This window comes from Anolis sagrei, chromosome 5 (genome assembly GCF_037176765.1).
Source record: "Anolis sagrei isolate rAnoSag1 chromosome 5, rAnoSag1.mat, whole genome shotgun sequence".
Classification (NCBI taxonomy): Eukaryota; Metazoa; Chordata; class Lepidosauria; order Squamata; family Dactyloidae; genus Anolis; species Anolis sagrei.
Genome location: NC_090025.1, coordinates 36,092,554 through 36,099,953, shown reverse-complemented (window position 1 = coordinate 36,099,953; position 7,400 = coordinate 36,092,554). Strand labels below are relative to the sequence as shown.

At 46.2% G+C, this 7,400-nt stretch overlaps 1 protein-coding gene across 1 annotated transcript in view; it reads left to right on the top strand.

Moving 5' to 3' along the window:
* Positions 1-1,849: 1,849 nt before the first annotated feature.
* The window catches only part of NDNF (neuron derived neurotrophic factor), a 44,010-nt gene continuing 38,459 nt past the window's right edge, over positions 1,850-7,400 (top strand). The window contains exon 1 of the mRNA XM_060778999.2: positions 1,850-2,295. The gene's annotated coding sequence lies outside the window, so the exon portion shown is untranslated. The remainder of the gene's footprint in view (positions 2,296-7,400) is intronic.

Sequence of the window (7,400 nt, the reverse complement as noted above, 5' to 3'; positions counted from 1 at the left end):
ACAAAGATCCGCCTAGTCAAAGCCATGGTATTCCCTGTAGTAACCTACGGATGTGTGAGCTGGACCTTAGGGAAGGCTGAGCGAAGGAAGATAGATGCTTTTGAGCTGTGGTGCTGGAGGAAAGTTCTGAGAGTGCCTTGGACTGCGAGAAGATCCAACCAGTTCATCCTCCAGGAAATAAAGCCCGGCTGCTCATCGGAGGGAAGGATACTAGGGACAAAGTTGAAGTACTTTGGCCACATTATGAGGAGACAGCAAAGCCTGGAGAAGACAATTATGCTGGGGAAGGTGGAAGGTAAAAGGAAGAGGGGCCGACCAAGTGACTGGACTGACCTTGAAGGAGCTGGGGGTGGTGACGGCCGACAGGGAGCTTTGGCCTGGGCTGGTCCATGAGGTCACGAAGAGTCGGAGGCGACTGAATGAATGAACAAAACACATATTATATTATATTATATTATATTATATTATATTATATTATATTATTAGCATAGCACAGGAGACAAGGTGGAACTGTCTACTGCCCCCCCCCCCTTTCACTCTGGCCCAGAGCAGCAGTTGGTGCTGGGAGGAGGGGTCCCCAGCTGACAGGGCTGTAGCCAGAAAAAAAATTCAGGAGGGGTTGAAATTTTCAGGGGGGGGGGTTGAAATTTTCACCGGGGGGGGGGGGGGGGGGTTGAAACCTGCCTTCTAACTCATGTTGAAGCCAAGAGCACAGGAGGGGGCAGAGCAGCCTTCAATAGCCTGCAGCTCCGCCCCTGTCAACCGCCTCCACCAAGTCTGGCCTCCTTAATGAGAGCATTCAACACACACACACCCAACTTGGTTGCTTTACTACATCGGCTATTGCTGCAAGTAATGACAGTGTGAATACATTGTCAATATTTAAGGCCTTGCATGGTCTGGGGCCGATGTACCTGAGGGACCGCCTCACCCCCTACCAACCCCAGAGATCCCTCCATTCTGAGGATCAAGATTTGTTGGAAATTCTCAGTGTCAAGACCTTGTGTCTAACAGCAACCAGATGCAGAGCCTTTACAGCAGTGGCACCATCACTCTGGAATACTCTGCCACCTGAAGTCGGTGCCTTGCGGGACTTATCAGCTTTCTGCAGGGCATGTAAGACATATCTGTTTCAACGGGACTTTGATCTCTGATATTGCTGTTTCTAAATTGTTTTAAATTGTTTTTAAATTGTGTTCGATTTTAGCCTGTTCTTGTAAGCCGCTCCGAGCCCCAGGGGAGTGGCAGCATATAAGTTCAAATAATACATAAATAAATATTTGCTTGAGATGGTGCTTGCAGTTCTGGAGGGACTCTTAATTTTTTGCATCTCATAGACTTAGCATGGGGATTGGGTTAACCAGTTAACATTCATGAGTAAACTGGGTTTTTTTAAAAAAAATCTGAACCATTTCGGGGGGGGGGGGGTTGAACCCCTAACCCCCCCCCCCCCTACAGGCCTGCCAGCTGATAACATATGCATATATGGGACTCAAGGCGGCTAGCAAGAAATGCATATGACAAGGGTGCTGGTGGTGGTATTTTATTTCCATGGGGGGGTCAGGGAAACCGGTCTGTCCGCCTGCCCCTCCCTCCCTCCCTCTTCCCTCTGGAGCCCCTCGTTCCCTTTTTTCTTGGCCGAGGAGGGGGGGCGCGCGAGGGGTGGCCTTGCCTGGCGCTCCCGGGGGGACCATTGACTTAACGAGGGGGGGAGGCAGGGAGGGAGAAAAAGAGGAAGGAGGGGCGGCCCTGGCTCTGACTGCGATAGGCTTCGGCGGCGCTGGGCTGGGCGCGAGAGGGAGCGCGTGGGGCAGCCCTGGAGTGACGCCGTGTGTGCAGCGCGCGCAGTGGCATCCCCCCCCCTCCCGTCTCCTGGCGCTTGGCTTGGGGTCCGATGTCCACACAGTGCTTTCCGAATCATTTGGAAGGAGGAGCGCCTTAGAGACAGACCTGCGCCTCTCTCTCTCTCTCTCTCTCCATCCCTTCCCTACTTTCTGCCAGGAGAATGGGAAGGACCTGCTGGGGTTCGGCTCGCTGAAAGCTTGACTAAGGAGGGGACGGGCCGACGGACTTGGAGGGAAGTTTGGGAGCGGTTTGGGTCATCCAGCTGGAAGAAAACAACGCACAGGCAGCGCGGGAGCCCTCCTCCTCTTCTTCTTCCTCCTCTTCCTCCTCCTCCTCTTCCTAAGAGAGACTTTTCCAGGAGGCGTGCGTTCTTCTCGCAGTTACTTCCTTTCCTCGCGGGAGACGCGCCTCAGTGTGAGCGAAGCGCGGACCAATCAAGGCGGGACTCAGGTGAGTGGGAGACGCCCGAGACAGAGAGAGACAGGCAGGCAGAGAAAGTTTGGTCTATTTATGCCGTTGGTGAGGTTCAGAACGCTCTTTGGTTGTAGGTGAACTATAAATCCTGGCAACTACAACTCTATGGATGAGGAAAAATAGAAAGAGGGGTGCGTGGGAAAAGTCGAGCTTCCTCTATTCTAGGTGGGCATGAACACAGCTTGGCACCACTTTCATTGCCATTCCTCAATGTTATGGGATCCTTGGAGTTCAGATTCCTTTCACTTAACTCCACATCACACTAGAGGAAAAAAATCCACTTAAAATTCGGTTTCTGCCTCCTGCAGAATTCTGGCGTTTGTAGTTTAGGGAGGCTGTTAACAAAACCCAGTTCCAAGCAGATATTGTGGGATTTCCTACCTTGATATTCTGGGTTATATGGCTGTGTGGAAGGGCCCCTGGGCTGACTGGAAGAGCAGCAAGAGCAGAAACCGGATTTTAAGTGGATTTTTCCCCTCTAGTGTGATGAAGTGGGTTCCAACTCCTTTAGAATCCAGCCTCAGTGGCGTCAAACCGCATTCATCTTACAGTGTAGAGCAGGCATGGGCCAACTTAGGCCCTCAAGGTGGGCCTCCACCTAGAGGAATCAGTCAGTCTTTGAAGCTGCAAGGCCATTCAGTGCTAATCAAAGTGGCCAATTGCCACATTTTCACTCACTTTGGACTCCAACTCCCACCATTCCAGTTTTAAACCCCTTCCTCCCCCCCCCCAGCCACTTCAACTGCAGATGGCTCGGGGGGGGGGGGGGGAGAAGGGGCCTGAAGCTGTTAGGAATGGTGGGAGTTGGAGTCCAAAACACTGGGAGGGCCCAAGTTGGCCCATGCCTGGTTTAGAGCCTTGTACTAAAGAAGGTTGAGGAAGAAGCGCCTTCCACGATGCCTTGTTCGGGATGAAGGCAAAGTACAATCAGGCCTCAACGCTTGCTGGGCTTAGGGGCACAGACACCCCAAGAAGGTGGGAAAACTATGCTTTCCCACGAGAGAACACCACTCTCGCGATCCTAAGGTCCTCCAGCACAACTCTGGACAGCAGAAACGCACTGCTTGGGCAAATTTGGGCATTTAAGCGCCTGAGAGGGAAAAAGAAGGGGCCAGAAGCTGTTAGGAATGGTGGGAGTTGGAGTCCAAACCACCTGGAGGGAGGACCCAAGTTGTCCCATACCTGCTCTAAAGCTAGAGCCGGCCTGGATCGCCTCTGACGAACAGGACGTCCTCCTTGGGTTCCAATCTCTTTGAGCGACCAATATGCGAGACCATTAACAGCGGATTAGTTCCCTCTCCGCGCCTTTGCAGTCCGGCTCTCGGATTGACTCTCTTTCTCCCCCATTTCAGGACTTCGCCCTGAAAGTTTCTATCTCAATCAATGACGGGTCTGGAGTTAGTTAATCTGCGTTAACTAACGCGGGGTTTCAAAGGCGGAGTCTTTCAAGGCGGCGATAATCTTAGAAGAGATTGTTTACTTCTCGCCTCTTTCTGTGACACATTGGATCACTCCTAGGATATTACAATCGGTGAGAAACGTCCTAGATCCCGCAAAAAGCAGCCTGGGGCCCCAAGTTCTCTGTGAGCAACCCTTTTAAATCCTGATCCATTTCACTTTGGGCCCTTCCACACATTCCAGAATATCATGACAGAAAATCCCACAATATCTGCTTTGAACTGGATTATCTGAGTCCACACCCAGATAATGTGGGGTTTTGTTTTTTTTTGCCTTCATATTCTGGGATATATTGCTGTGTGGAGACGAGGATTATTTCCTTAACGGGTTTTCCAGGGGAAAGAGTTCAAACTGAGTTAATCTACTCTTGGCGCAAATTCACTGCTTCCTTGGGTACGTCTACGCTGTCGACTTAGCGCAGTTTGATTTCACTTCAACTGCAGACGGCTTAGTGCTAATGAATCGAAGGAGTTTGGCGAGGCGCTAGGACTCTTGGGCAGAGAAGGCTTGTAAACTACGATGCTCATGTCTCCATAGCATTGAGTCATTAAAGAGGTGTCAAACCGCTTTAATTCCACCGTAAAGATACAAAAAAGAAAAAAAAGAAAGGAAGAAAAAAAAAGAGAGAGAGAAACTGAGCAAGGCTGAGGGCCTTTCCATACTCCTATATCCAAGGATATCAAGGCAGAAAATCCCATATTATCTGCTTTGAATTGGGTTATCTGAGTCCACACTCAGATAATGTGGGGTTTCCTGCCTTGATATTCTGGGATATAGGACTGTGTGGAAGGACCTTCAGATAACCCAGTTAAAAGCAGATATTGTGGGATTTTCTGCCTTGATATTCTGGGATATAGAGCTGTGTGGAAGGGCCCAGGGCCCTTTCCATACAGCTGGAAAAAAATCCACATTATCTGCTTTGAACTGGAATGTATGGAAGTGTGGACTCGGATAACCCAGTTCAAAGTAGATATTGTAGATAATGTGTGGACTCGCAAAACCCAGTTCCAAGCAGATATTGTGGGATTTTCTGCCTTGATATTCTGGGATATAGGGCTGTGAGGAAGGGCCCAGAGTCCACACTCAGATAATGTGGGATTTTCTGCCTTGATATTATGGGTTATATGGGCTGTGTGGAAGGGCCCCTGGGCTGACTGGAAGAGCAACAAGAGCAGAAGTGAACCACCCTCAGTGCCTTTTCAGAGGGTTCCTGTCTGGAGAAAATGTGTTCAGAGGGTTGCTGTCTGGGTGGTTTGCTATGCTTATCAGATCCTCTCTCTGTGCCCCACATCAGCGGGCTCTCGCCTTGCTCTTTACCTAAAGCTGTTCCTTTCGAAACACCAACGTTGTTCCGCCTTTCGTTCTACAGAAGATGGTTATTTGGATGGGTAGAAGGAGTGAGAAAGGGAAGGAAAAGAAGTAAGGAAGCTGGCAAGAAGGCAGCCTGCTATTTTCATATGGCTTCTCCTCCTCCTCCCCCTTTCTCTCTCCTCCAAAGTTTCCTTGCAGCCCAAACCACTTGCAGGATATGGGACTCTGTTTTTTTGCTTGCCTCCACCCACATCATCCCCACCGCAGCCTGACCAAAAGCAAAATCCAAACAATCTCTTTCAGCTTGGAGTTTAAACAGTTGCTTCAAACGGTGCCAGAATATTTGCACAGATCTTAAATGTTCACATTCTTTTCATTGCTTTGGTTTCTTTTCCCAGTTCAGGGACAGTGTTCAGGATGAGCTTCAGTTTCTCCTTTGGTTCCTCTTTTGGAAAAAGTGGGACCCAAATTAGGATTGTCTTTTAATTAGGATTGGCCTATCTATCTATCTATCTATCTATCTATCTATCTATCTATAATGTTTTGTTTTTAGGTGAACTGATATTGCCACTGTCTAATAGGTTGGTGCGATCTTACCAGTATTGTATGTGTTTATGGCACTTGTATGTACTTCTTTAAGCCACCCCAAGTCATTTTTGGAGATGGTGGTGGGATATAAATAAGATATTATTATTATTATTATTTGATGCATAATAGGATTAGTACACAGCAAATAAGATTACGATGCTGGCTTTTGATTATTATTATTATTATTATTATTATTAGATACATAACAAGACAAGTACACAGCATTCAAGATCACTATGCTGGTGCTTGTATATTATTATTATTATTATTATTATTATTATTATAGACATAAGATTAGTACACAACAAACAAGATCACTATACTGGCTTTTGTATTTGATCACATGTGGGACACTTAACTAGTGTCTAGGACTGTGTGATGCATCGGCGAATAATGTGTACAGATCCCAGTAGGGTGGCCTTTTGCAACTGACAGATGGTAATTTTGTCTGTGCTGATTATTTTTAAGTGCAGGCCAAGTTATTTAGGCACTGCACTTAAAGACCTTGTTGTTGTTGTTGTTGTTGTTGTTAGTAGTAGTAGTAGTAGTAGTGGTATATTTGTATCTAAGGGCCAGAAATGTTGTGTATCTTTTTTGTAAGGATATTTTATTCTTGCAATTTTTACCTCCCCAAAGCCAGTCATTTATTTATTTTTGAACCAAACCCTGGAGAAAAGTTAGATTTTCCCCCCTTCTGCAACTTTTGGATAACTCTGTAAATTATCTTTGCTGTTGAGCATGACAGTTGTCCTAATTGGATGCCCAGTAATTTCAAAGCAGAGAGAAATGTTCCTGGATGGAAGACGAATCTATATGGCTTGCATCACAGAGTTGGAACTATGTCACTATAAAATATCTCTTGGAGAAAACATATATGGTTTTTCCTTCTGCACCTTTTGGAAAACATAAATTATTTTAACTGTTTCACATGACAGTTGTCCTATTTGGATACACAGCAATTTCAAAGCAAAGATTTTCCTGGATGGAAGACTGAATCTATGTGGCTTGTATCACGGAGTTGAAACTATGTCACTATAAAATATCTCTTGGAGAAAGCATATGTTTTTCCCTTCTGTGCCTTTTGGAAAATGTCGTAAATTATCAACTTATCTAAGAGTTTCCCCAGGGGTGAGAGAAGTGGTATATAAATACTGTAAATAAATAAATTAGCTGTTGAGTATGACAGTTGTCCTATTTGGATGCACAGTAATTTCAAAGCAAAGAGATGTTCCTGGATGGAAGATGAATCCATGTGGCTTGTATCACAGAGTTGAAACTGTGTCACTATAAAATATCTCTTAATCACTTGCAGATCTAGCTTTGTTATCTCACAAATGTAATTGAAGAGTACTCTAAAAAGACCCTTTCACTACTAGTTTGTTTGCATTGGACCTATGTTTGTGTGGGAAAGGATCATGCCTTCTTCAAGCCTTTTAGTTTATTGTGTTGTGTAGATACAATATCCTTGTCAGTGCCACAAAAAGAAAACATACCGACTTTGAAAGAACCATGACGGGTCACTTTGAGGAGGGAGGGTTAACTGGTGAGTCTCAGGAATAGACAATTCTGTTGTAGTGATGATGTTCTGAAAGAAGAAAAGTATATACATTCATGTGGCAATTTCTAGTAAAGTATATGTTTACAAAAGGGAAGGTCATTGGAAATGATCCTGCAAAACCACAGCTTTCATGTGATTTGTTTACTGCGCTCTGCTGGAATGCCAG